This window comes from Equus caballus, chromosome 3 (genome assembly GCF_041296265.1).
Source record: "Equus caballus isolate H_3958 breed thoroughbred chromosome 3, TB-T2T, whole genome shotgun sequence".
Classification (NCBI taxonomy): domain Eukaryota; kingdom Metazoa; phylum Chordata; class Mammalia; order Perissodactyla; family Equidae; genus Equus; species Equus caballus.
In genome coordinates, this window is record NC_091686.1 from 121,193,946 (window position 1) to 121,221,277 (window position 27,332).

At 57.0% G+C, this 27,332-nt stretch overlaps 1 protein-coding gene and 1 long non-coding RNA gene across 3 annotated transcripts in view; both read left to right on the forward strand.

Annotated features, from left to right (window-relative positions):
• The window catches only part of SORCS2 (sortilin related VPS10 domain containing receptor 2), a 485,475-nt gene that overhangs the window by 236,214 nt on the left and 221,929 nt on the right, over positions 1-27,332 (forward strand). The gene's annotated exons all lie outside the window — the stretch shown is intronic.
• On the forward strand, positions 20,766-26,257 carry LOC106783006 (uncharacterized). Its single transcript, XR_001380456.3, has 3 exons — positions 20,766-20,920; positions 21,418-21,578; positions 22,292-26,257. It is a non-coding gene; the product is annotated as an uncharacterized lncRNA (long non-coding RNA).

Below are 27,332 nucleotides of genomic sequence, written 5' to 3' on the forward strand. Positions count from 1 at the left end.
TCATCCTGCAGCTCCACAGCTCATGAGGGATGTTGGCACACAGTCTCGGCCGGATGCTCACAGGTGAGAAGCTGGGTGTAGGTGCCCAACTCTGAGATAGGGACAGACGCTCAAGAGGGACTGTGTCTTCTCAAGGTCAGGAGAGGCAGGGCCACCGTGAGGCCTGCCCATTCCAGCCCCAGGCCAGGCTGGCCTTGCGCTCCAGCCCCTCCAGGAGCGCGAGGCCCCCAGAACCCTGCCAGCAGCAGCGCCCTCCAGGCCTGGGTCTAAGGAGTCTTGCTTTCTCCTCCTTGAGTTCTGATACAGCAGGCTGACATCAGAGGACACTGATCACACCCTCAGCCATGTGTCCCAGCCCGGGGCTGCCTGCCGGCTCGCTGAGCAGGAGCCTTCTCCCCTGAGACCTTTCTATGAGAGTGAGGACCATTTTTCTTTCCATGACCAGCTGTTGGGAGTCTGGGGCTGTCCCAGCCTGCTCCCCGGGGCCTTCCAGCTGTACCACCAGTTCCCAGAACCTGCATCGCAGGAGGCTAAGCCACAGGCGTCTCTGTGCAGGTGTTTTCAGGAAGGTCCAACACACGTACGATTTGTACCCTAGGCAGATTTATTAAATTGCATCATATTATCTGTATTTATAGACGGAAAGACACAGACACAGACATACCCAGAGACTCACACAGACACGCCGGGCAGGGCACCAGCCTTTGGAACCAGCTCACCTCTCTCCTGACCGGCCCTTGCCCTCAGCTCTCGGGGCATCTGGCCTCGGAGAAGTGGGAGAGATTCCCAAGGAAGGATGAATCTGTCCGAACAGTCATGTCGACGTTCCTGCAGCCTCCTTGCCCACCACCCTCCCACATCCGTGTTCAGCCGCACGGGTAAAGACTTACCCCCACCCACCTGCCCTTCACTCGGCAGTCGGCACAGAGCAGCTGACCCAGCAGAACCCTGAGCCAGAGGACTGAGGTCTGCGGGCCAGAGACCGTCCGTCCCCCAGCTCATCGTGGGGCACTCGCCTGGCCTGAGTTGCAGGCGGGAGTGGGTCCCTGCACCCAGCAGGGGTCAAGCACATGCCTTAGTTCATAGGACACGCTCAGCAGAAGCGTCTTATGCTGGTCACTGTAGATACACTAGGCCCACTTGTGTGGAACCTTCCAGTTTAGGAAGCATGCTCTCATATCCGTTCTCCAGTTGTGGCTTGACTGCCATCTTTGATTGGAAATGTACCCTTTGGAGGCCAACTGTTTGGTTTCAAGGGTTTTTCCTGAGACCCATCTGCACCCCTGACCTAGTGAGCACAACGGCAGCCGCTCTGCATTGGGCCCTCCTGAGTCAGGCTCATCTGTAAGTTCACTTACTTCTGTAAGTGAGCCTTTTCTCCGATCCATCCAACGGTCATTCATTCATTCAACAAATGTCTGCTATGGTCTGCTGTGTGCCAGGCACTGTGCTGGGCACTGGAAACAAATTAGATGCATGGTTATTGCCCCCATTTTACCGAAGGGGCAACTGAGGCTCAGAGATGCTCCCTCGCATGTCCAGGAGGGTGGAAGGAAGGGCTGCTGGCTCCAGCATTTGCTGTCTGCTATGCAGCTGTGCTGAGCCACATGACTATCCTCTCTCAGAAAGCCTGCCCTCCCCCAACCTGGGTGACACACCCTCCTCGGGTCCCCAGAAGACAGCCTGGGTGGGTGGTGACACTTAGCGCTCTGGATCCTGCTTCTCGTTGGCTCCGCCTCCCCCACCACCCGGTGAAGCCTTCCCCTACCACCCAGTGAGGTCCAATTAATCTCAGGCCCCCAGAGGGGTGAGGCAGAGGCCGGGCGTTCCAGGGGACTGAATGCACTGAGCTCTGCTCGGCCAGGACCCCCCGGTGCGCCAGCCAGCAGACCCCAGCTTGTGGCGTGGGCAGCCTGGAGGGTCCCCGTGCACATGTCTGAGGCCCAGGCATTTGGGTGCCAGCCCCACCCTCTGGAGCTGCCGCATGGTGGAAAAGCCCCTTGAAGTTGCGGCATTAAGCTTCGCATAAAGGGTCCTGCTGCTATCAAATTACACACGACCTCGAAAGCATTTCTCCCTTTTTGGCTTTAACAAGCCCTGTCGTGCCGCCACATCCAGAGCCACTTGGCGGCTCTCTGGGCAGCTTAGACCACTCGGTGACTTTCCATGTCAACCGTGGAACGACCGCGGGCTCGTCTGAATGACATGCGGAGAGCTGTGTAATCGAGATTTGGGAAGATGAGTTTCTGTAGGTGGGGATTTGCTGGGGAGGGGAAGACGCCACGGCTGGCTGTTCAGACCTGGCGAGTAACTCCATGCGTTCCCCAGTCTCTGTCCAGCCAGATGTTGCGTTTTGACATCAGCGGCCGCGACCCCGCTGTGAACTCCCCGTTGCCCTCTCGAGGGCTAGGAGGATGGGACCATGGGACGGGGCCTTCAGTATCCGTGGCAAAGTTTGTTACTTAAATTTTTCATGGTTCCACGCTTGAGAAAAGGCACCACGTTTCAGCTAAGGTTTTGGTTTCTCTGCCTCCTCCTCTCCGCCTCCCTTCTGGCCGCCTCCCGCCGGGGCGGTGTCAGAAACACCCAGGCTGAAGGCAAATGTGAAGTTTGCCAGAAACTTCCTCAAAAAGCCCTGCCAGAAATGTCCAAAGAAACGAGAGACAAGGTGGCTGCCAGGCCCCAGGAAGTGGCCAGTCAGTCAGCGATGCAGTTTTTTCCCCCAAATTAAAGTATTCATCGTTTCCGGGTCCTTAATAAAATAGTGTCTGCCTCTGGTTCTCTCCCTACGGTAAAGGGACCTGCTTCCATGTCTGAATGGGAAGGAAGCTGGTCAGGAGCCCCAGCCCCTCGAGCCAGCCCCACCACCTCCTCCCTTCCTCTCCAGGTCTGCCCTGGCACCCCGCCTCTCTCCGCCCTGCTCCCGCCTCGCCTGCAGGTGGCTGAGCTTCCTCTCGGCCTCTGGGCTGGTGGCCTGGCCACACCAGTCCTTCCCTGTGCGAGGACCACAGACTCTCTGATCGGTGGGGAAAGTTAGAACGTCCCCTAGTGATGTATGCTCACTAATTCATGAGCCTCTGCGCTAGGGGTTTACATGCGTGATAAAATCCAGCCCCAAATAGAAGTTTTTGAAGGTGAGATAAAAAGTGAAATGGGGTTCTGATATTTCTGCGTGCCCAGAGGATGGGTGACGACCTCGCTGGTGGAGGAGCAAGCTCAGCAATGAGATGTCTGCTCAGGTCCTTCCCCACTTCTCTCGTCCCCTGGGGACAGAGCCACAGTGCTGGGCAGGGCATCCTGGGGCATCGCCTCTAGCCCTGCTTAACTCTCTGAACTCTGCTACCCCAGGTGTGGTCTGAGAATGAGCGGCGTCCTCGGTATTCTGGAGCCTTCTTTCTGGCCCTCGTCGGTGCCAGGTTAGGGGAGGCTGCTTCCGAGCTCCCTCTGGATGTGGTCAAATATACGTAAAAGTTACCGTCTGAACCATTTTTTGAAGTTGACTGTTCAGTGACATGAAGCACACTCACATTGCTGGGCAGCCGTCCCCACCATCCATCTCCAGAGCATTTTCATCTTCCCTAACTGAAACCCTGTCCCCATTAAAAATCTCCCCATCCCGTCTCCCCCAGCCCCTGGCGTCCACCATTCTACCGTCTCTCTGTGAATTTGACTCCACTAGGACCTCATAGGGGTGGAATCATACAGAATTTGTCCTTTTGTGACCGGCTTATTTCACTGAGCACAATGTCCTCAAGGTTCTTCCAGGTTGTAGCATGTGTCAGAACGTTCTTCCTTTTTCAGGCTGAGTAATAGTCCATTGCAGGGATGGACCACATTTCCTTTATCCATCCATCCATCAATGGACATTTGTGTCGCTTCCGTGTTTCAGCTGTTGTTGATAATGGTGCTGTAAGCATGGGTGTACAAGCTTTCAATTATTTTGGGTATATTCCCAGAAATGGAATTGCTGGATCATGTGGTAATGCCATCATTAATGTTTTGAGGACATCCATGCTGTTTTCCACAGTGGCTGTGCCATTTTATATCCCCAGGAACAGTGCACATGGGTTCCAGTTTCTCCGCATCCTCACCAGCATTGTTAGTTTCTGGGTTTTTGACAGAAGCCGTCCTCATGGGTGCGAGGTGGTGTCTCGTTGTGGTTTTGATTCGCATTTCCCTGATGATTAGTGATGCTGAGTGTCTTTTCATGCACCTCCTGGCCATTTGTGTATCTTTTTTTGGAGAAATGTCGATTCAAGTCTTTTGCCCATTTTTGAACCGGGTTGTTTCCAGTTGTTGGAGCCCTGCACGTTATAGTTTATGAAAGGACTTCTGCATCCTCAGATTATGTGCACAGTGGACAGGGCAGGAGATCCTGATTCCATTTCACAGGTGAGGATGCTGAACCAGGAGCCAAAGCACCTTGCTTGGGGCCACACACCCAGGTAAGCACCTTCCTCACATGCGCTGGGCCTGAACTCCCCCTGTCTCAGCTGAGCAAGAGCTGAGGGGCCAGTGGCCCTCTGTCCTCTTTATGAACAGGAGGGCCAGGGCTTGTCCCACCAGGCTGAGGGGCAGAGCGTTGCTGCGACTCGGTGGCAGGTGTTATCAGTTTGTCTCATTATAACAGATCGGTCGGATGGTCAACGCCACCAAACACGTCCTCAAACGAGGACTAGCCAGAGCTGTCGTACAGGGCTGTGCTAACCCGCCGTGGTTCCGGTGTAGATCCCCGCCCGTCAACCCGCGAGTTAGATGCCCGGAGGCTGGGCTGTGGGAGCGGCTGAGGGAAGACCCGTGAGGGGCCGTGGCTGGGCGGGAGCTTTAAGGTTGAACCCAAATGCCCTGCGTTCACATGCTGACTACTGCTTGCTAATGTGGGCCCTCCCCAGCCTCAGTTTCCCCATCTGTGAAGTGAGGGCTCACAAGCTCTCAGTGAAGAGGGTTTGCATGAGGACGGAATGCGATAATCAAGGCAAGGCCACTTGTCAGCACAGGGAGGGGGAATCTACATTTGGTGGATGTGAGCTGCTTTCTCTGTATCCCGATGCTTTGGGAGCATCAGGAAACGGCAAGGTGGAGTGCAAAGAGGGGGTTTCGGAATGAGGAAACTGTACCAGTTAGCTTGTGCTGTGTAACAACCACCCCCCAATAGGGAAGCTTTACACAAAAACTGTTTCTTTGGCCGGCCTGTGGGTCAGCACTTTGGGCCGGGCTCAGCTAGATGGCTCTTCTGCATGTCTCGTCCAGGCTGAGCTCACTTGCAGCGTGCAGTCAGTGGCTGGTCAGCTAGGCAGCTCTGCTCCTGGGCCAGAGGCCTCTCAAAGACCAGAAAGCAGGTGGAGAACTAGACCAGGCCTTTCCATGTGAGGCCACAATGTCACACTGCAGAGGCGCGGGCACAGGGCGGGGAGAACGTGTGGCCATTTTCCATCCCATCTCTGTGGGTTTGACTCCTGCCTCAGCGCTGATGTGAATATGTTACCTTTTTTAAAGCATTTGTTTTTTGTGTGTAAACGTGAGGATAGTAACATGCTTCTAGCCAGAGCCCCGATGGCCATGACAGAGCCCGGCACTGGGTTCGTGCACAGGAGGTCGTCAGTTCTGCTCACCACTGATCCGTGGCCAGGCTCTGGGCCGGGGGCCGGAGGTCTGAAAGGGGCAGGGAGGGTCCATCTCGTCCTTCCTCCTGAGAGAAGAGGGACCGTGAGCGAGGAGAAACTACTCTGAGAGGTGTCCAGCAGAGACACAGGCATCTGAGTGGGCGCCAGTGAGAACATTCCAGAACATTGTTGAGCTCACTCCTCTCCCTTGGAGGTGGGGGGCGGGATCATGAAGAGGGATTGGGTTTTAATGTTGGTCCTTTATAGAGATGGAGTGGAAATGGGCGTCCTGAGAAGGGCTCCGTGAAGCGGTGAAATGAAGGTCGCCTGGTCTCCGGGAGGAGGGAAGTGATGCGTCCTCAGCACCCATGTGTTCCCAGAAGGCATGTGCGGGAGTGAGGTCGACCAGTTAGCGCTTCTGCGGGCTTTTCCCTTCCAGCACCTCCCAGCTGGGCTTCTTGCTGGACACATCCAGTCGGACTTTCCCCAGCCTGGTGGCGTGAGCTGAGGTCTCGTCACTTCCATCCGCCCGCTGCCCTGTGGACACGGCTGGCGTCCGACAGGCACCACATCAGACTTAGCTGTCTCTGGTCCCAAAGCTCCGAGGAATAAAACTGAACCTTCAAGAAGAGTCAGGGAGAGGATGTCCGGGCGACACCCGCAGAGCATCTGGACCTGTGCCCGCTGCTGGTCCTGGCTCCTGCCTGACTGTGAACCCACCGGAAGGGGAAGGGAGCTGGCGTCTGTTGAGGCTGCACCAGGCCAATCACTTACGTTCCTGAGCCTCAGTTTCTCCATCTGTAGAACAGGGAGAAGGGCAGCACAGCAATCTAGAGACAGGCTTTGGGAGGCAGGTAGGGGGACTGCGAACGCTGGCGTGTGTCCCATGCTTCTCACGGGCTGCGCAGCAGGTCAGGACCCCTGATGCGCAGGAAACCCAAAGAGAATAGGCAGATCGCTCACACTCCGAATCGTGCGTGTCGACTCGATCGAAATCCTGGGTCCCTCCCTCCCATGCTCATGACCTCACGGAGGAGGCCAGGCACCTTCTCAGCAGGTGCATGACTCTGATCTGCTTTTGGAGTGCCCTCTGCTGCTCGGTGGGTGGAGTCCAGTGACCCCAGGACCCAGCTCTGGGTCTGGCACACAGGAGGAGCTAAATGAATGCAGGGAGGGCAGCTGGTCCCCATGCCTACTACGTGTAGCGCATGGGAGGTGCCCGGTAAGCAGCTGTGGGCTGAAGGAATAGTGATTGCACAGACCCGGTGCTCACAATGTGCTCCTCACAGAGTCCTCACGACAGCCCTCCACGGAGGTCCCACTGTCTTTGTCACCAGTACACCCCATTGAATGGGTGTGGAAATGGAGTCCCTGACAGCGTGGGACCCTGGGAGCGAGGGGCAGAGGCAGGTGCCGGGCAGCCGGCGACCCCAAAGCCCAGTGCTGACTGCCGTGCTGGGGCCTCTCTGAGCGAACGGCTGCAGGAGTAAACGCGGGCTCTGACCAGTCCCACGGGAAGAGGATTTGCTCACAGCCTGTTGTCAATACAAAGAAAACAGAGCTCTGACGTCAGAGAGACCCCGTTCCGCCCGCACATGTTCCAGCTGTTTGACCCTGGGGTGGGAGGCGATGGCTGCTTGGCTTCTCTGGGGCTTAACTTCCAAATTTTGAAAAGGGAATTTAAAGAGGAGACCCCAGGGCTGGCCCTGTGGCGTAGTGGTTAAGTTTGAAGTGCTCTGCTTCGTTGGCTCAGGTTTGGACCCCATCGAGGACCTGCACCACTTGTCTGCCATGCTGTGGTGGTGACCCACATATAAAGTGGAGGAAGATTAGCACAGATGTTAGCTCAGGGCTAATCTTCCTCAGGAAAAAAAAAAAGGAGATCCCAGAGTACAGTAGGTGCTTAATAAATGTTACCTTCCCATAGTAGGGGTGTGAGTTTTGTCTGTTGGATCTCCCTGGATGGAGGGCCCTGGCTCAAGGGCCTCTGGGGACAAACCCAGATCCACTCATAAAAGGCCTTGCTGTTCTCCTCGTCCTGTTAAAATAACAGACGTTGGAGGCTGGCAAAGCAATTTGTTGTTTAACTTTGGGAAAAAATTAGATGAGTGATTTCCGCTTATTGAATCTGGAAATGGGGAGGATGGTTGGGCGGCTTGGGGAGATGGAAGTGCTGTGGTCCCATCACCACTTCGGAGCTCAGCGCGGTGCATACAAATGGCCCTGATTAACTTTTCAGCAGAGCCTGGCACCGCCTGCATACTGATGTGCACTGACTGGCACAAAATCGTTTTCCCGGTTGTCACACTGGGAGCCTAGAGACTGCGGTAGATACTGGGATGTGGGGTGGCTGGTGATTCCCAACAGGCAGCCCTGAGCCCCCATGCTGGTGGGCCGTGGGCTGTGGGATTGAGAAATGACAAGTGTCTTATGTCTTTCTTTGGCTTTTGGAACCAACTGTGAACCACAGAATTAATTAATTCCATCATCTACTTAAGAAGCATGCTCTTAGCTTCCACTCTGGGCCAAAAGTGAGCTAAGAGCTGGAGATGCCTCAGTGAATGGGACACATCCCTACTATCCAGGACTTTCCAGTAGTCTGGAGGAGCAAAACAGACCCAGACAGCTTCATTGTCGTGCTATATCATAGTGCTGGGACCCAACCCACAGAACCTGCCCCACGACCCATGGGTGAGCGGCTCACTAGCTGGGGGAGTCAGAGAAGGCTCCATGGGAGTGGGACAGGTGGGGTCCTTTGTGATGGACGTTGAGGGATGAATAAGAGTTAAACAGGAAGGAAAAGAGGGCACTACAGGAGAGGGCGCGGCCTGAGCGCAGGGTGCCCTGAGGGACTGTGGTGTATTCCGGGAAATGGGAGAAGCGTGTGGGCGAAGAGTTGGTTAGATGGGGTGGTGGAAGAGGCCTCGAATGCCATGTGAACGACCAGCTCAGGCGGAGTCCTTCGTGCGGGGGGAGCCCCGGCAGGATGTGAGTAGAGGAGCGCGTGGTCAGATCTGTCGTCTCGGAAGGTGGGTGTTGCCTCAAGAATGCATTATTTTAGGATGTTTGCACCCATTCAGTGGTGGAGAGGGGCAGGACTGGGGGGCCCTGCACTCCTGGGAACCCCAAGAAACAGTGCACTGTGACCATTTCCGTAGAAATCAATGGAAAATAGCATGAAGGGCCACCCTAAATGTACACAGTGATCCAGGCTTTCCGGACTCCGGCCCTATCGAACGTGCGGCTGTGCGCCCTGCCCGCGAGTAGGTCCTGGCCCCGAGCGGGGGGACCCCGAGAGTGTGAATGGGGGGTGCTGGCAGCCGGTTCCTTCCTCTAGAAGCCGCCCACTCCAGCCACGGGTCCCACAGCCCGCCGGGCCTCCCTGGCCTGCCTTACTCCCAGCTTTTCCCCAGGACCTGGGTGCCCCAGTGGAGTTACCCCTCCCCCCCGCTCTGTAGAAGGACTGAAAGTGCCCCCTTGCAGGACTTTGTGAGGGCAACATGAGGCCAGCTGTCGGTTTTGCCCAGGGCCCAGTAACACCTGGGTGATATGGGGGAGAGGAGAGACATCTGTGGACCCCGAGCAGGAAGGCGGCCACTGTGGGAGCCCCTCTGCTCAGCCGGAATGTTCTCCTGCCTGCAGCCCCGTAGATGCCCCGGCGTAGATATTTCGTCTCGGTGGCTGCGAGCCCCTTTGCCCTGCTAATGCTCTTTCTTTTACCTTCAGTGGAACCGTACAAACCTCCCAGCTCTCTTCACCGGGTAAGATCTGTGGTGTTCTGGCCTCGCTGTTCACTGTGTGTAACCCGGTCCGGGGAGGGCGTGCGGTGAGAGGGGACACTTCCCCATACCAGGCCCGGGGCCAGCCGACGCCGGGCGGGGCTCAGCGGTACTGGCGTGTTCCCGTTTCTGCTGATTTTGATGTTTATGGTCACACCTCTGCCATCCTGGGCGGTGTGCTGCAGATAGGCATTCACTTTTTTTGCAAGTTTGTTTTTTTTCTCCTTTATAAAAAGTAGAGTCTTAACGAAAAATGTAGAAAATGATGAAGAGAAAAAGATTTACACGTAATCCCACTCGCCAAGGATAAAGGGCTTCACCCCTTCTAATAGTGGGGCATGTTTAAATCAGGCTGATATGTAATCTCTGTGGACAAAAGTAGGAAACACGTCAGGCAGGAAGCGTGACGCGTTAGGAGCAACCGAAGGCACAGGGTCCCCCCATGACGGTCCTGAGAGGCGAGTCCTCTGCTATTCCCGTTTTGCACACGAAGGGACTGGGATTCAGAAAGGCCGAGGAACTCCTGCAAGAGCAACAGGCCGGGGGCAGAGCCAGGGCTGGAACACAGGCAGGCAGATGGCAGGGCCCAGGCGGATAGAAATTTTTTAAGAAATGGCTGCAATCTCACATCTCAAAGACTGCCACCGTCAAGATGGGGTGTCTTCCTCCAGATGTTTTCCATGCAAAGGGATACAAAGCCAGACATTCGCTCAGGGTGGTTAACCACTCTACCAACCAGCCCAAACTCGAGGTGTCTTCCTGGCCTTGTCGCTGTCTGATGGGGCCTCTGGGGTGGGTGCAGTGTCGGGCTCTACTCCCCACGGTCATTCAGGGGCCCAGGCTCCTTCCATCTGTGGCTCTGCCCTCCTCCAGGTCCTCTGTGTCCTGGGGACGGGGGAGGGGGAGGGATTTCACGTGGGAGGGTTCTATGGCCAGTCCAGGGTGGCACCCATCCTACTGCCCACGTTCCAGGCCAGGACTGAGTCACATGTCTGCACCTCATGCAAAGGAGTCTGGGAAATGTAGTCCAGTAGTGTGGTGGGTGGGAGGGCACAGCTCAGTGAACAGTTTAGAGAAATTGCGTCTTCTCTCACACACCCACCCATGTACCTACGCCACCTACTTCCAGATTTTAAGTCATGTCTGTAAAGTCCCTCTGGCTGCGGGTGGACAGCAGGTTGGAGGGCAAGTCTGAAGCATAGGGGTCTTCCTCTGGGAGGCTGTCACCTTGGATCAGGTTGGGAGCTGGTGAGGCCTGAACCAGGGGAGCAGGGAGCAGAGAGCAGAGAAGGGTGACATTCACGACCTGTTTAGGAGGCAGAACCAGTGGGCCACCCATTAGATACGGAGTAAGGGGAAGGGAGATTCCTGGTGGGCTCCTGGATTTCTAGCCTGGGCAATTCCTGAGGTTCCGCCCTAGGAGCAGGCTGTGGTCCTGGGGGGCAGGGGCCCCTGGGAGGGCTTAGGAGCCTGGCTTGTTCGCAGTGTGCCTGGACCTGGCTCTGACGGAGAGGAGCTGAGCAGTGAGGGGAGGCACACTGCGGCTGTTCTGTTTGGAGACACGTGGGCCTTGTGTATATGGGTGCCAGTGGCTCCCTGGCTTGGAGTGAGCAGCCCACACAGGGCAGAGGGATGACACGGGAGTCCCTGCCCTGGCCAGCCCAAACTTGGTCCAGATGCTTGGTGGCTGTGGCCCCCTGGCCACAGCAGGTCACACAGTCCCCAGGTGTCCAGGCAACCTGTGCGGTCAACGAGGCCTGCGTGCTGCTGTTTGAAGCTGCCAGATGTGGCTGAGTGACATGTCACCCTTGGCCCCCCACAGTGCCACCTTCATCCAAGTGGACCTTGCCAGGGATGGCAGCAGTGGACTGGAATTTTCCCCGAGGCCCCCATTTGGATGTGTCCCCATTCAGATGTGTCGTTCTTTTTCCTCAGGCTCCTAAGATGAGGTGACCCCCATACCCTGGAGCCTTTCCCAGCTCTGGGATCCTTCTGCCACTTTCCTGAGGGACTTTCTACCACTTTCCGCTGGTGGGGCCCTGGGGTGCTCAAGCCCGTGGCCCCCATCACTGGAGATGGCTACAGTGTTCGTTAGGAGTGGGCTCCTCTCCAAGTGGCGGTCTCTGCCGTCCTGGCTTCAGAAGCGAGGTCCGTGCCCTCTGCCCTGAGAAGCCACACCCAGCAGTGAGGATGGCAGCCACCCCCACCTACCCCTGCCCAGCTCCCACACCTGTGTCCATCTCAACTGTCCCTTGCAGGGCATGGTTCCTTGTGCCCAGATAACTCTGCCACTGTCTTGTGAACATGCTCTGGCTCTGTTTATCCCCTAATCACTGATCACAAGCCTCCTGTGTGAATAGCCCAGGTCCAAGTGGAACTCCCCGCCCTCCTTCCAGCTACAGAGCTGCCTCTATTAACTCAGCCTCGGGTTGCAACCTTGTTTGTGGTGACCAAGTTCTGCGACTGTGTCGTGCTGGCCTTACTGTCCCACAGCCTCCAAAGCCTTTTGTGCGTGGCTGTCACTAAGCTCTTGCATCTCCCTCATCTCGCGCTTCAGTCAGTCCTATATCTCCAGGACCAGCCCAGGGCCTGGAAAATAGCAGGTGCTTGAGAACGATTTTAGAAGGCTGCTCTGAAAAAGATGTTTGTATAGGCGTCAAGGGTCAGAGTTACCCTCTGCCCACGTGACAGTCAGAGTGGCCTCCAGTTCTGGATGCGGGGGGCACTTGGGAAAGGTGAGGTGGATGCATTAATGCGTGAAGTGAATGAGTGAATGCTCTGGTCCTCACACAGTGCAGGAGCAGGAACTTCGTCATCTCTGCCAGTCGAAAGGCACTCCCTGGTCCCAGGTGGTTGTTTCGGGTTCTAATTGTGTCTTCTGCCCTGACAGATTCTCACTGCCGGCACTGTGGGGTAGATAAGATAACTGACAGGCAAGGCTGTTCCTGGACACTCAGGGGTTTGGGTCTTGACATTTGATTGATCTTTCCCGTCCCGTTAGAAGCACCAAATCTGGTGTCAGGCAGACCTGCATTCGAATCCCCACCTCACCATCTGGTGGCTGTGTGACCTTGGGCAAGTTATTTAACTGCTCTGAACTACGATGTATTCATTTGGAAAAAAGGGAAAATAAACCGCCTTCATTTAGAGTTGAAGAGTTGTTCTGAGGGAAGACATGAGTGATACCAATGAAGTGCTCAGCAGAGTCTGACAACAAATGTTAGACGCGGCAATGATGTCAGTGGTGACGAGGGTGGTGATGCTGGTGATGAGGACGGTGATGCTGGTGATGAGGATGGTGGTGGTGGTGAGAATGATGGTGATGAGGGTGGTGATGAGAATGATGGTGCTGATGAGGATGGTGACAATAATGAAGGTCATGGCAAGGGGACTGAAAATAGAATGATAGAGACAGAGATCACGTGATTAATCTCATGGACAAGGATTGTTTCTCCAAGAAGTTCAGTGCCCTGAGCGCCCACAGTTGGCGTGGCGCACGCCCTGATTCCAGCTGTGTGGCTCATTTCTCTCCCCTCGGGCTCCCTGGCTGACTTAGAGCAGGAGGTGATATATCAGAAGAGGAAGGAGTCCTGTTTATCCAGACAGATCCTGCTCTCAAAAATTCCTGTCTAGTCTGAAGCTTTCTTCCTCCTGCGGAGGGCTGCCAAGTCCCTGGCCGACTGGTCCCCGGTCCTGGCTCTACGCGTCTCTTGGGGGGCTGAGAAAATATGAGCCTGGACCCCAGCCCCAGAGATTCTGATTCAGTTGCGCTGCAGTGGGGCCCCTGTGTCTGTTTACGAAGCTCCCCAGGTGGCTCCAGCCTGTAGCCAAGGCTGAGATCCCTGTAAGAAATTTCATTCCTCGTCATCGCAGGCTGTTCAAAACAGTCTCCCGCCTGGCATGCGGCGGGAAAGTGAGACCAGTGGCACAGCTAGAGTTTGTCCTCACGTTCAGCCGTACTGAAAAGAGAGAAGAGAGGAGGTCAGAGTCACAAAGGAACAGGACAAATGTACTGAAGTCATAAGACCGGGGGTCCCATTTTCCCCAGGCAGACTCATGGCCAAAGGAAAAAGTTTACTTCTCCTCCTTGAGACTTACCACCTCTTTTCCCCAATTCAATGGGGCTCAGATTGGCTAAGGAAGCTGCTCAGGGTCACACAGCAAGTCACTGTAGCTAGCCATCCATCTACCTACCCATCCATCCATCTATCCATCCTGCTATACATCCACCCACTCATTCAACCACCCATCCACCCATCCATCTATACTCCCATCCATCCATCTATCCCCCTATCCTCCACTCATCCTCCCACCCACCCTTCCACCCATCCATCCATTCGCCTGACCAGCCACCCAGCCATCTATCATCCATCCATCCATACCCCTATCCATGCATCCGTCTCCCCCATCCCTCCCTCTAGTCCATCCACCCATTCATGCATGCATCCATCCACACATCTACTGATCCATCCATACATTTATCCACCCATCCATTCATCCATCCATCCATACATCCACCATCCATCCATCCATCCATCCTCTCATTCATCCATCTTCCCATCCATCCATGCATTCAGCATATGTCTATTCTCCCATTCTCCCAACCATCCATACCTCTACCCAACCAACCATCCTCCCATCCATCCACTTTCCCACTCCAGCCTTGTTATAGGAGAACAAAATAAAGAAGAAAAGTTCTAGAGTGAGTGGGAGGCACTCTGTGTTCCAGCCCCTAAGGGCATCCCATTCATTGGCACATGCGCTCTATACTAACCCCTGGACAAGGCAGTGTTGGGATTTAAAAGGAGACTGAGACAGGGCACAGCCATCAGGGAGCTTACAGCTGTGGGCTGGGAAAGGGCAGACATCTACTGACAGGCGCAGAGTAGGTGGCGTCATGGTTGTCAGAGAGATGGAGAGCAGGAGGCATCCAGGCAGGGACCCAGGGAGGAGCGAGGCTGGGAGCAGACAGCCTCGGGGAGAGCCGCTCGCTCCTCAGGGCTGTGGCTCTAGGCACAAGCCCCGACTTCCCTGGGCCTCAGTTTCCTTGACCACATGCAGAGGTGCTGCCTCATACCTCCCTGGGGCCATCATGTGGATGGAAGTCCGTCCCTGGGGAATTCGGAGAGGGCGTGATTATTTTAGATGCTGACTAAGTGGCAGCTGAGTTTTTAAAGTAATTCTGCCTGTGTAAATCTCAGGGGTCACCATGGGTAGGTGGCATTTGAGCTAAGTTCTGAGATGTTTGCAGGAGGGCGATCTGGAAGGGACAGTGCGCAGGAGAGAGAAGACGAAGGGTTTGCGGTTGTCCCAAGTCCCGAGGGCGGCGGAGCAGAGGGCAGGTGGGGTGAGGCTGGACAGGTGCGTGGGTATCCATGGTGGCCTTGGCTGCGTGGGGGGAGGTTGGCTCTGCCTGGGGCTAAGGAAAGCCACAGGCTGCTTTAGGGGGGAGACACTTGTAATGGTTCAGGGAGAGATGCCTGGGGGGCACACACGGGGGCCCTGAGGCGGGAGGAGGGGCTTGCGGAAGAAACCAGGGCTGAACGTTTGAACAAAGAGCCCTGGCCGCGGAGCTCACATGCCAGCGCTGGGAACGGGCCAATGGAACAAGAACTACTTCCTGTTCACCCAGGTGGCCTCGCAGCTTCATCCCCGGAGCCCAGGACAGAGCTTGGCCCCGAGTGAGGTCTCCCTAAGCATTTCGCACATGAAGATATGAGCTGTCAGAGTGATGGGCGTAGGAAGCAGGTGACAGAGGGCGGGAGGAATGACCAGAGGTGCTGTTTCAGATGGGGCCTCTCCGAGGAGGAACAATTTGAGCTGAGCCCCAAATGCGGGAGGAGGCCAGCCCCGAAGGATCAAAGGGAAGAGGTTTCCAGGCAGAGGGAGCAGCTGGGGCAAAGGCTGGGGGGCTCGGGACATCGTTCTGTGGCTCCAGACCTGGGTCCCACAGGGACAGCTGAGCTCGGAGGGGCCCCTCTGCCCTGTGTCCATCGAGCATCCTTCCCGCCAGCTCCCATCTCTCCCACTCCCCTCACCCTCCTGCACCCCCTGATCCATTTTGAGATTCCACAGAACACACTTCGGATTCCAGAGACAATTCTGTACCTTCCCCCGTCACCAGGAGAGCCTCCCTCCCTGTGATGACCTTTTCAATTAAAGCCCCGGACGCTCCCTGGGCTCCATGTATGACTCACGAGAAGACCCTGCAGACCCATGGCTGCTGTCCAGGCCCTGGTTTGTTCTCAGTGGCACTTGTAAATGGTAGGACGGTCACCTTCATTCTGGGGAAGGGGAAGCTGTGCTCCCTGGGGAGGCTTAGTGGCTGCCCCCTGCCCCCTGCCCATCACACAGCAAGCTGACCAGGACCCTAAGGGGAGGTCAGGGGGTCCCATCCCCCACGGGCGGCTCCTGGGAGAAGGCGGTTCCTGGTGCAGGTGCGTGTAGACAGGCGGGTCTGCCGTGCTGCTGGCCCAGGCTGGCGACCCGGCTCCTTCCTCCGGGTCTGCAATCACATCTTGCTTCTCAGGTGCTGTTTGAGAAATGTGCCATTTCACATGCCCAGGTGGGATGACCTCTAATGGTGGCCTTTGCTGACATCAGTTGTGTTGGTCAAGGTCCAAGCAGTCGCAGCCCCAGCCCAAGCCCAGCGGGTGGGATCGCGCCTCTGGAGGAAGGCAGGGCGTCCGGTTCAGACCTCCTTGTTCACCAGCTCCTGGACCCTGCTGTCTCTGAGCTTCGGTTTCCTCCTGTACGGAGCAGGGTTGTGATCCCACCCTGGGTTACTGTGACACCAGCAGGTCTCCCGGGACATACAGGGATGTTCCTACCTCCAGCTCTGTACCATCCTAGGCTGGCTGCTGGAGGTGCAGAGGGGCCTCAGACTACGGGGGACAGACAGACCCAGAGACAGTGCCAGGACAGACGGAAGGGCGGGGGACCTCCCCCACCTGCTGGCTTGGGGACGGTTTGGGGAAGGTGTTGGGAGGAGTAGTGGCTGAGTGGGAATTTGCGGGGAGGAAGGTAGAGGAGTGGGGGGCTGAGCAGGGTGGGTCCCCTCCTCAGGGGATGAAGGGACATGGAGCCTCCAGAGAGCCCACCACTGGCCAGGGGTCAGGCGCTGGGGTGCAGGTGGCAAGGAGGGAGGCCGGGTCAAGACAGGTTTGGAATGAGATGGTTGCTGCCTTCCGGGAGGGGGCTGCGAAGGACGCGAAGGAGCGGACTAGACCCTCCCCTCCCACCCCTCACCCCCAATCACGTTCTTTCACTTCCACCAGCTTCTAGAAGGACGCGGGAGGGGACTCACAAGCAGGGTGCCGTGTGGAGAGACAGCGCCCAGACACGTCTCCCCGCAGGTCCTATTAAGAATGTTTTCTGGGACTGGTCACCGCCGGGGCGGCCTCATTAGGTGTGGAATTAACGTCCCCCTGGGAGGCTCCCGCACCCCAGAACCTGCTTGGATTGTGGGGTTGGGCAGATTAACTGCACAGAACTTCATCCTCTTGGCTTGTGAAGAGGAGTGTGCACCTGAGTGGGGCCGCCGTGTTAATAAGAAAAGAACTCTTAATCCTCGAGGCCATTATTGTCAATTATGTGTCTTATTTCTTTGATTCCATTCACAAAAGTGGCATGAGCCCCTGGCGTGTGTGGTTTTGTTTGCCAGACGAGGCAGAACTTGCTAGAGTAAATCCTTTAGGTTCGCGATGCCAGCCAACCTTTGTTCTGGACATTGATTATTAATTTTTGATGTTAAAGCGTCAAAAGAAGGAATGTTATTAGGAATGCGAGTGCTAATGAGTAAACATGAAAACTGCCTCCAGAACAAATATCCCATCAATCAAACATCGACAATATGTGTCTGCTAAATCGAATGTGAGGGATTGGGTCAACAGTCAACAGCCTCCGGTGGAGGACCTGCCGTGTGCTGGGGACCAGCTTGCATCCCGAGAGGCAGGGGACAGTGTGTGTCCCCAAGGAGCCCAGAGGCCAGGGGGCTGGCTCAGATACCAACACAGGACTGATGGGCCCAGGAGGTACACATCGTAAGGGAGAGCCTGCCTCAGCCTGGGATGGCTCCAGAAGATGGGGTTCAACCCCTGGGCTCAAGTAGGGCTGGAGTGGCAGCTGCTCCAGATAGGGCCAGCAGCAGGTGCAAAGGTTCAGAAGCAGGATGCCCATGGAATCTTCTAGAACCTTGGTAGGCAGAAATCTAAAGGTCATAGTATGAGGGTCCTGGTGGGATGAAGCTGGAAACCCAAGATGAGATCAGGTCACAAAGGGCCCTGAATGCACACACATGTGTACATGCACACCCTCACACACACACACACACACACTCACCTGGCTCCCGGCTCAGACTGGGCACTGCAGTTCAGGGACTGGCCCAGGCCTTCAGCAAACAGCTTGTCCAGTGATGGACTCTTCCACACCACTCAGAGAGAAGGTCAGACAAGGGTCAGCTCTGAAAACACTCATCAGAAGGACGGACCGGATCCCCGGGCCTGGGGGCCACCGCCATCTTGGCATCCTTGACCCCGCCTCAGGCAGGGCTTCAGCCAAGGACCCAGTCCCCCTGGCTGGGGTCAGGGGCTTCCCGCTGCTGCCTGGGAGAGTAAATAAGGCAATGCAGAAGGTGCCGTGGCCGGTGCCACAAGGAGGAACAAGCGGGGGCTAAGGGCAGGCTCTGGTGACGTCCAGTCGGTTCTCCTTCCTGAGGGTCTCTGCAGGCTGCGGGTCAGCCCGAGAAAGAGAGAATAGGAGAAGACAGGTGGGCGGCTAGGTAGATGGATGTGGATATGAATATAGATTCAGATGTAGATACGGTTATAGGCACAGGCACAGGCTTTGGTTAACAGGTTTACTTTGAGGACATGGCCCACGCCATGGCGGGGTTAGCAAGTCAGAAATCTGGGGGCAGGCCTGTAGGCCCTCAGGCAGGAGCTCATGCTGCAGTCCTGAGCAGAACTGCTTCTCTGGGAAACGTCAGTGTTTGCTCTTAACTTCAGAGGATTGGCTGAGGTCCCCAAGATTATTGAGCTTAATCTCCCTCACTTAAAGTCGACTCATCACCGTGTCAACCATGGCTACAAAATACCTTTGATCGAATCACCGGGACGCTGGCCTGGCCCCGTTAACACTCTCCCTCCCAACCAAGCCAGGGGATGGGGGCCTTTCTGAAAAGCAGAATGGGAAATGTCCCAGCGAAGCCAAAATGTCGGGCGGCAGCACCCCAGTCGCCAGGGCTGGCCGCTCCTCTGCCCGCGCATCCTGCCTCTGCTGTATTTGTTCTCACAGCAGAGCTCCATGGAGCCTGGCCCCGTGCTCCCACTGCACTCCGTTTTCCCCATGACCCTGCCGTGGTTAGCATCTATTCCCGGCTGCTGGCCTGTTGTCTGCGTCCCTTTCTGGAAGGGCAGGCCTTTCTCACATAGCCAGCTCAGAAAGTCTATCTTAGAGCCGGGTCAGGGAAATGCACACTGCTCCCTTGGCATCCGAGAAAATACCCTGAGATGCTGTGAAAATATCTGTCTTTTTAGTCACCCTCAGAACCCAGGGCCCAGATGGGGACCTAGCTGGTGCTCTGACGTCCCCATCCCAAGGCCTTGTGGGCAACAGTGACCAGGATGGATTGGAAACGGCCCTCAGGGTCCCCTCCGGGTGTAGGTCTGGGTCCGAGGCAGCACTGGTATTCGGGTGCGAGTCTCTATAGGAGATACGGCCTTGATGTGGGGTGGGGGGGAGCTGCTGTCAGGGGTGCTTAAGTCTGTGGGAAAATAGAGCGGATGCCCTGGGGCAGAGGCCTCTGCAGAAAGAAGGGTCTGTGGGTAGAGGCAGGTGTCAGCAGCAGGTGACAGGGCCACTGGGCCAGGCCTGGGTGTCTTGTTGGATCCTTTCTGTTTCCTCTCCCCCGGTCACCAGTGCTGTTCAGACCTCCTTCCCTGCTAAGAACCACTTTGCTGTTGTACCAGAGAGAAAAGTAGCCCCCCAAATTCATGTCCCCCCAGAAGCCCCAGGTATGACCGGATTTGGAAATGGGGTCTCTGCTGATATAATTAAGATGAGGTCACACTGGAGTAGGCTGAACCCTAATCCCATGACTGGTGTCCTTACAAGAAGAGGAGGGACATAGGGGAGAAGGCTGTGTGACAGTGGAGGCAGCTTGGACTGATGTGTCTACAAACCAAGGATGCCAGGCACGCCAGCAGCCCCCAGGAGCTGGCAGAGGCAGGAAGGACCCCCTGGAGTCTCCGGGGGAGCGTGGCCTGCCCACACTTCTCTCGGACTCCTGGCCTCCAGACTGGGAGAAGCAAACCCGTGTGTGTGAAGCCCCGGGCTGTGGCCCTGGCCGCAGCAGTCCCGACACCAATCTGCTTGTCGTAGGAGCCGAGCTGTCACGGGCACTTCCTCCCGGCGTCTGCACCTTGCTGGAAGCTCAGTTTCTCACCAACGTTCCTTATTGAATAAGACTGTACTAATGCCCGTGGTGCCGAGCCCCTGACCCAGGGGCCGGGGGAGGCAGAGGGCCAGCCTGGCCTGCTTCTCCTCAATGACATCGACCGCCCTCAACACCCCCAGCCCCGTCATTGTTAGGATGCTGTGCCGGAGTTTGTCCCCCGAGAATCTGCCGGAGCGGGACTTGCAAAGTGCGTGCTGGTGTGTGCCGGTGGAGGGCTGCTCCCTTCACCGGGTCTGCATCGCGTGGCCGGGGCCCGCCACATCACATTGGGTCGGTGTTGGTACCAGCGTACCTGGCAAGCTGAGTGGTGCCCGACCTTTGCAAGGAGGTCTCAGAAATGGGGCGTCTTGGTTGGACCTAGTGTTCGGTATTCTCGCGGCGGGGGTCTGGCTTGCTCTGTGTTGGATGGAAGACACCACCTCGCTTGTGCTGTGTAATGGAATCAGAAGTTGCCTCGGGAGTAGTGGAGGGATAGGATGCTTAAACCACGCCAGCAGTGAAGCAGATGCCGGGGAGGTGGGCGGGAGGCTGCTCCCGCATCGGGGGCTCTGCCCTGGCCCAGACCTTCCTGGGAAAGGCGGGCTGGACCCAGGCTGCAGACTTCAACCTCAGTTTCTCCTCCTCCACTGAGCGCTTTCCCGGAACCGTGCGGCTCGGCAGCTGAGAGAGCGATTTCATCAGGGGCGTGGAGGCTGGAAGTGAAGGGCCGGTGTTTGGTAAGGCTGTTGGCCTGTTGTCCGGGTGTGGTGGTGCTGGCCGTAGGCGGTGAGGCCTGGAAGGAAGATTGAGGTCGTGTTAGGAGAGGCCTGCATTCCAGTCTAGGGAGGTGGAGTTGATCCTGAGGTGTGGTGGGAAGTATGCAAGCTGGGGAGGGACAGGAATGGTCAGGTGGGCCCCCCGAGAGTGGCGGGGTGAGAGGACGTGGGTGGCTGGGGCCTAGGGAGGAGGCAGCAGCTGTGACCTGGTGACAAGCTCTGAGGCCGGGGCAGAGGAGTGGAAGGCGTGAGGGTCTTCTGGGTTTGCTGATCTCAGCCCTGGGGATTGAAGGAGGAGGAGCCTCAGAGGGCTCTTGCTCGTCCTGGGTGAGTGGGTGCTGCCAGCCAGTCACGGGGGCCACAGGAGGGACCCCATGACGATGGGCTCATAACAGCACGGACTTGCCACTTAGCAGGTGTGAAATCAGGTAACCCGGCAAGAGGACCAGGGACGGGAGGAAGCAGACCCACCGCCTACCCTGAGGTCCTGCCCTCCCAGTCCCCCTCTCTCCCTCCTGTAGCAGAGCTCCGCTGTGGGCGTCTGGGAGCAGAAAGAGCCGGTTTGAGTCCTGGAGCTGCCGTCGAGTCCTGGTTAGGGCTCTGCGGGCTGCCACCCAGACGCTGACTCCAGTTGACTTCAGCAGAGCGAGATCCATTGTGGGAAGTCAGACTCCTCCCGAACCCGAGAGCAGAAGGCGGTGGTGGGCGAGCGTCAGGAAGCACGGAGCTGGGTTGGACCTGTCCATTCTCTCTCCTTCTCTCTCTCCCTCATCAAAGGCTGCTCCTCTCTGCTTCCCTTTGGGGAATTCTCTCTTCTCCTGCAGCCCCCGCAGCCAGGCTGAATGCCTGCCCCATGGACGTGCATCAACCTGGCAGCCTGGGACCGTGAGTCCGTATCACGGTCTAGTCCAGCGACCCGCTCAGCCACCTTCTCCAGACCTAACTCCGAATTCCTAGGAGGGAGAATCCAATGGACTCACCCACGGTCAGTGTCTGTGCCTGGCCCAGCCGGCTGTGGCCAGATGGGCGGGGTCCTGTAGCTTGTGCTCACTCAGCTGGAGCCGCAGGAGGGGAACGGAGAAGATTGCTTGTGTCTCAGTGGTACTTGGGCATGGTCCGTAAGAGCTCTGAGCCTCAGCTTCCTGTCCGTGGGACACGGGGACGGGTGCCTAGGCCCCTCTCGCGCGTGGAGGGTGTGAAATGAGATATTCTGTCAAAGCCCCAACACAGGGGACAGCACTCCCAGTGCCCCGCAGGTTTGTCTCTGTTTTCTGTCGCAGTCCTTACAGTGTGCTGTCCCAGCGGCAAATACAGCCCGGGGACTCGAGTCAGGATGGCCCATCTCGGCCCCCCACTAATTTGCCCTGTGGCCTCAGGGCAGCCTGCTGACTTCTTAGGGCCTCTTGTGCTCCTTGAAATTACCTGAGCTGCCCTGCTGCCTCTCAACAGCCTTAGAAGGGTCCACCGAAATAGGGTTGCAAAGCACCCCGCATATAGTAGGTCTCTGATGTAGATATATATACTTTTTTCTTTTTTAAATAAGCCAGTGAATGAGAACTAAGAAATTTTCGGTAACGTTTTCAACTAAGGTAAATATGAAAATAACTTTTGAGATCAAGCCTCAGCAGAATTTTTTCCACCTGGGTTCTTAGAATTTGGGGACTTTGAGATAATCTAAGTTGGACCTTTTGTTTATAGGAGGTGGGGCTGACGCGGAGGAGAGTGGGAAAGCCACATGTATGGAGCAGTCACCGTGCGCCAGGCCCAGGCCAGCGCTGGCCCTCACAGCTTCTCTCTTAGGGGCTCACAGCACCCCCGGTGAGCGTTACCTGGTCCCCAGACTTTTTTTGGGAAACTGAAGCCAAAACGGTTGAAGTTGTGCCGACTTAGGAAGTAGAAGATCTGGAACTCAAAACCCAGGCTCCTCCGTATCTCCAAATGTTATTTTCCAACTTATTTTTTCAAGCATCTAAATGCTTTTACCTTTCTTTGCTTTCCTGGCGTTTCCTAGAGAACACAGTGCTGTGAAAACCAGCACGTGATGAGGGGCATCCTGAAGTTATCCTCCCCAGAGGCCCGGGAACCCAGGCCGCCCGCAGCCCGCTGCTGCCTGGAATGCATTTTCCGAGGGGATAGATTTAGTGTGTTGGGAATTACGTCTCCATCCTCCCGATGCAGGGCCGCTGTGTCTATCCTCCGGCTCACGCCACGTTTCTGGAGTCGGGGGACCAAAGTGACCCTTGCTGAGTTTATCTTCCTCCTATTTATGAATTCTCTTCCTAATGGAGCCGAGGTGGCAGCTGGGCAGGATTAGGGCTGTTGTGCCGGGGGTAGGGCTGCTGTCTCGGGGGAAGCCATGGGTCAGCAAGATTTGTGGAGCAGAAAGCCCGGGCCCCTGAGGACATAGAAGGCTTTGGCTGGAGAGCTGCCGCTGACGTGGAAATCGCCGGGCTTAGTCCTGCACGCTCCCTTCCCTGTGGGGCTTCGTCTCCTTTTCCCTCCTCCACGCTGACCTTATTTAAGGGGGAAAAACAACATGAGCCTAGCCTTCAGTGAGAGAGTCCTGAGCTGGAAGGGGTGCCGCAGGCTAACTGTCACCCCGAGAGCCACCTTCTCAGCGTTAGACCCTGTCCCTCTGGCCGTCCCCTCTTCCTTTCTCACCCCTCTGTTTGCGTCTGTGTGTGTGTGTGTGTGTGTGTGTGTGTTGCCTGGCGCTCCTGCTGGAAGGGGATCCTCCCCTCCCCGAGTGTCAGGATCTGGCTGGCTGGTTCCCGCAGGGACTCAAAGTTGGTGCTCAAGGGGTGTTTGTTGAATGAATGAGTGAATGAGCGATGAAGGATTCTGATCCCCAGGTCTGACCTTTCTGCGCACATGGGCCCCTCTGAGAGTCCCCCAGAAACCTGTGCACAGTCCCACTGTTTCCTTCATAGTGCCTCCCGGCCCTCCTGAGGCTGCCTGTGGCCCGTGGTCTCCAGATGAGATTGGCACACCCTTTTGTCACCATGGACAGCTGTGTCCTGCTGCCCCACGGACTCAGGGTATCGGGAGCATGGCTGCTTTGGGCAGGACAGGCTCCAGGCAGAGGACCTGGGACACCCCAGCCGGGGCCCCTAGAAGCTGCCGCTTGGCTTCTCCGTCATCCAGGGTCCTGCTTTGGCCCTTCTGAGGTCACTCTGCCCACAGCAGGCTGGCTCTGCGGCCTCTCACCTGCCCGAGGCCCCCTGTCTGGCTCGCGAGCCCCTGGGCAGCACCCTCTTCCAGCATGCTCTCTCGGTATTTTTCCTCATGGTGGAAAACACCAGATGAGAAACCGAGGCCACGGGGCCATGGTGTGAACCCAGCAGAGGGCAGGAGCTGAGGCACAGGTGGGCACCCAGGGCTGGCTACCCCTGGAAGGACAGCTTCCACAGGCCAGCTTGTGAGACTGAGGGAGACAGAAGAAGCATCTAGAAGGGAGCCTACCCTGGGCTCAGGGGCAGCCGGACAACGTTGGACCCAGAGGAGGGAGGAAGGGATGCATGGGGGAGGGTGCCGGGTTGAAGGCCGGGAACCAGGATGGACAGAGGAGGGGGTGGCTCAGAGCCTCTCAGGACGGCTTCGCAGGCCCTGGGTTTGCGGTCCCAGAGTTCCTCTTTGCAGCTTGCCCCAGGCGAATTCCTTAAACAAAGGGAGTCAGCGAGGGCCCAGCTGGCCCCTAGCCATGTCACCACTGCCTGCATCACTGTCACCCCCACCAGCGTGGCCCCCATCAGAGAGAGAGAGCTGGGTGCCAGGCACTGCGACTACTGTCACTTCACCCTCCTCATGGCCTGGACCCCATCCACGGGGAAAAACCTCTCTTAATTTCCCACGAATTGTTGGAGCTCCTCATACCCATAAGAGCGGCAACTCCAGCTTTCCTGGGGCTTTGTCAAATGTTCTCCCCTTCGGTGGGAAGGAGCCCGGCCCGGTGGCCAGTCCACCTAGCCACCCTGCTCTCACTGGCCCATGCCTGTCCTGCAGGCTGCCCTTTGGCCAGCGAGGCTCCGACAGCTGGGTGCAGAGGGTCTTCCAGCCTCAGCTGCACACTAGGCTGGACTTCGCCTCCTCCTCCCAGACCCCTGACCCCGGGCAGGGTCACCAGGCTGGAGTCCCCTTTCCCACAAGGAGGTCCCATTCAGGGCCCTTGATGCCCACACCCGCCAGGGGACCTGAGACAGAACTGTCTCCTCCTGGCCTAGCCGAGAACCTCCTGACAACTTTGAGCCCTGTGTCAATGTCCTGGGGCCGGCGTGACAAGTTACTGCAAACTGGGCACTTAAAACAGCAGATTTCTTCTCTCGGAGCGTGGAGCCCAGAAGTCTGAAATCGGGGAGTGGGTGGGGCCAGGTTCCCCCCAGAGGCTCCAGGGGAGGGTCCGTCCTTGCTTCTTCCTGCTTCTGGGGGCTCCAGGCGTCCCTGGGCTTGTGGCCACATAGGCCTCAGTCTGCCTCTGTCTTCACGTGTCCTCTCCCTGTGTGTCTGTGTCTGGTCTCCCCTTCTGTCTCTCATAAGGACACCTGCCGTTGGATTGAAGGCCCACTCAGATAATCCAGGATGATCTCACTTTGAGATCCTCACTTGCTTACGTCTGCAAAGGCCTTTTTCCAATAGGGTTGCCTTCGCAGGTTCCCGGGGTTCGGATGCGGACGTATCTTGGAAGGTCACGATTCAACCCACTGCAGACCCTGAAGGGAAGGGGCCGAGGGTGCTCTCTGTTGGGTGCTCTCTGTCTCCTGCCTCCCCAAGGTCCAGCTCGGAGGGCACAAAGCCCCACGGCCCTCAGGTGTGTGTGGGGGGGTGAGTCACCCTCCACATGTGTGCACAGGGGCCCCTCGTGACCGCCCCCTGAACCAAGGGGCCTGACATCGAGAAGCTGCAGGAGCCTCATCTCTTGAGCATAGACTGAGTTCTGCTCCCCAGGCTCTCTGTGACATTTGCCCGCTCTCCTCAGTCATCAGAAGGACCTTCAGCTGTGGGCCGAGCCACCCCATCTTACAGGGGAGGAGGTGGCCCTGGAAAAGCAGTGACTTGCCCAGGATTCCCGCTGGGGAGGCGGAGCGTGGCCTTGAACCTGGAGCCACGGCCCTTGTCCGGGCTACCCTGAGACTCACCTCCAGCACCCACACCTCGTGGGCTGTAATCTCAGTTGCACAGGAAAACGTGAGAATCGAGCCATTCAAATTCCCTCCTCTTCACCCGTGCTGGAGCACAGGCCTCATCCTCGGCCTCTGCCCTTCCCGCTGTCTGGGGATCCCCCGCATGTGGGAGACCGCGTGCGAATACTACCGGCTTCCCATAGCCTCACGGATGGGATAGACCCGCCCATTGCAGGAGCTCAGAGCACCTCGGTGGGGCTCAGCTCCCCGGCCCTGACCCCATGCTCCTCACCGTCTGCTTCTCTGCGCCTCCTCCTCTCAGTTAAGCCCTGGTGGCGACAGCAGCGAGTGGTTCTGGCTGTGCGTTCCCTGCGCCTTAATCAGGGGTCACTGCGATTACTGTTGTTCCCAGGCTTAGTGGTGAGTCCAGCCGCTGTGTTCTTTAAAAAAATTCCTTTTTATGATTTTACTAGTAATACATGTCCGTTGTATGAAATTTATATAATACCCCCCAAAGACCAGTAAAGACAAGTGAATTGCCGCTGGACATAAGCTCTTTCAGTTAACATCGACTGTTTACATCCAATACCCTCAAACGCAACATGCATGTACCTGTGTCTACATGCACACATATGTACACACGCACGCATTGACAGACATGTGTGCATGAGTGTGTTTCCACAGTTGAGATCTTATTCCAAATGCAGTTTTGTATCCTGCTTCTTCCCGTGTGATGACAGACTTTCCGTACTCTGCCCGCTGAGGCTGATCCACACTGCCACCATGGGCTCTGCTGCCCCCCGTGCCTGATGCCGGGCTGGTTTCCATTCTTCACTCCTGTAGGCGACCCCCTGCCGAGGGGCTTAGTCTCTCGGGTCTCCATGACAAAACCCCACAGACGGGGATCTTAAACCGCAGACATTATCTCTACAGTTTGGAGGCTGGACGTCCAAGGTCCAGGTGGCAGGTGGTGGCTCTGGTGAGGACCGTCTCACTCGGGAGTGGAGCTGGGCTGCCGCATGCGAGTGTCTGGGGATCGCAGACCGCATGCCCAGGCCTGGCTCGCCCCTCTGCGCCCAGGAGAGCAGTTGTGAACAGTGCTGTTTTCTCCTGGTCCCTCGGGCTGGGCTGGTTGTGGCGAGGAGGAAATGAAGGAAGAGCCAGAGCCGGCCCGCCCGCCTTGAAATGGAAGCGGCTTGGAGGCCCTGCGTGGGCTCTTGGACGTAACTCCCGCCTCAGCACCGTGACCTTCCTTGCCCTCACGAGATGCTGGGCAAGGCGGAACCTGCCAGAACTCTGTCTCCCCTGGGAGCTGCGTCACTTCAGGCTCTGAATTCAGGTCTTGGGATCTGCTTGGACTAAAGGGGGACGCAGCAGAAAGCAGGGACGTGGGAGCGAGCAGGGCTGGGTTCGAATCCTCGCCCACCTGCTTCCAGCTGTGGGGCCCCGCACCAGTCTGCGTGCTTTTGTGGGACTCAGTTTCATCCCCTGCAAAGCGGGGCAGTGGCATCTTGCTCACAGGGGTGTCTGAGTGCCCCGTGGGGGACGCCCAGCACATGCTTTGGGCTCGGTCGGTGTTACCTCTTCTCCTCTTCACACGCAAACTCACTGCCCCCATACTC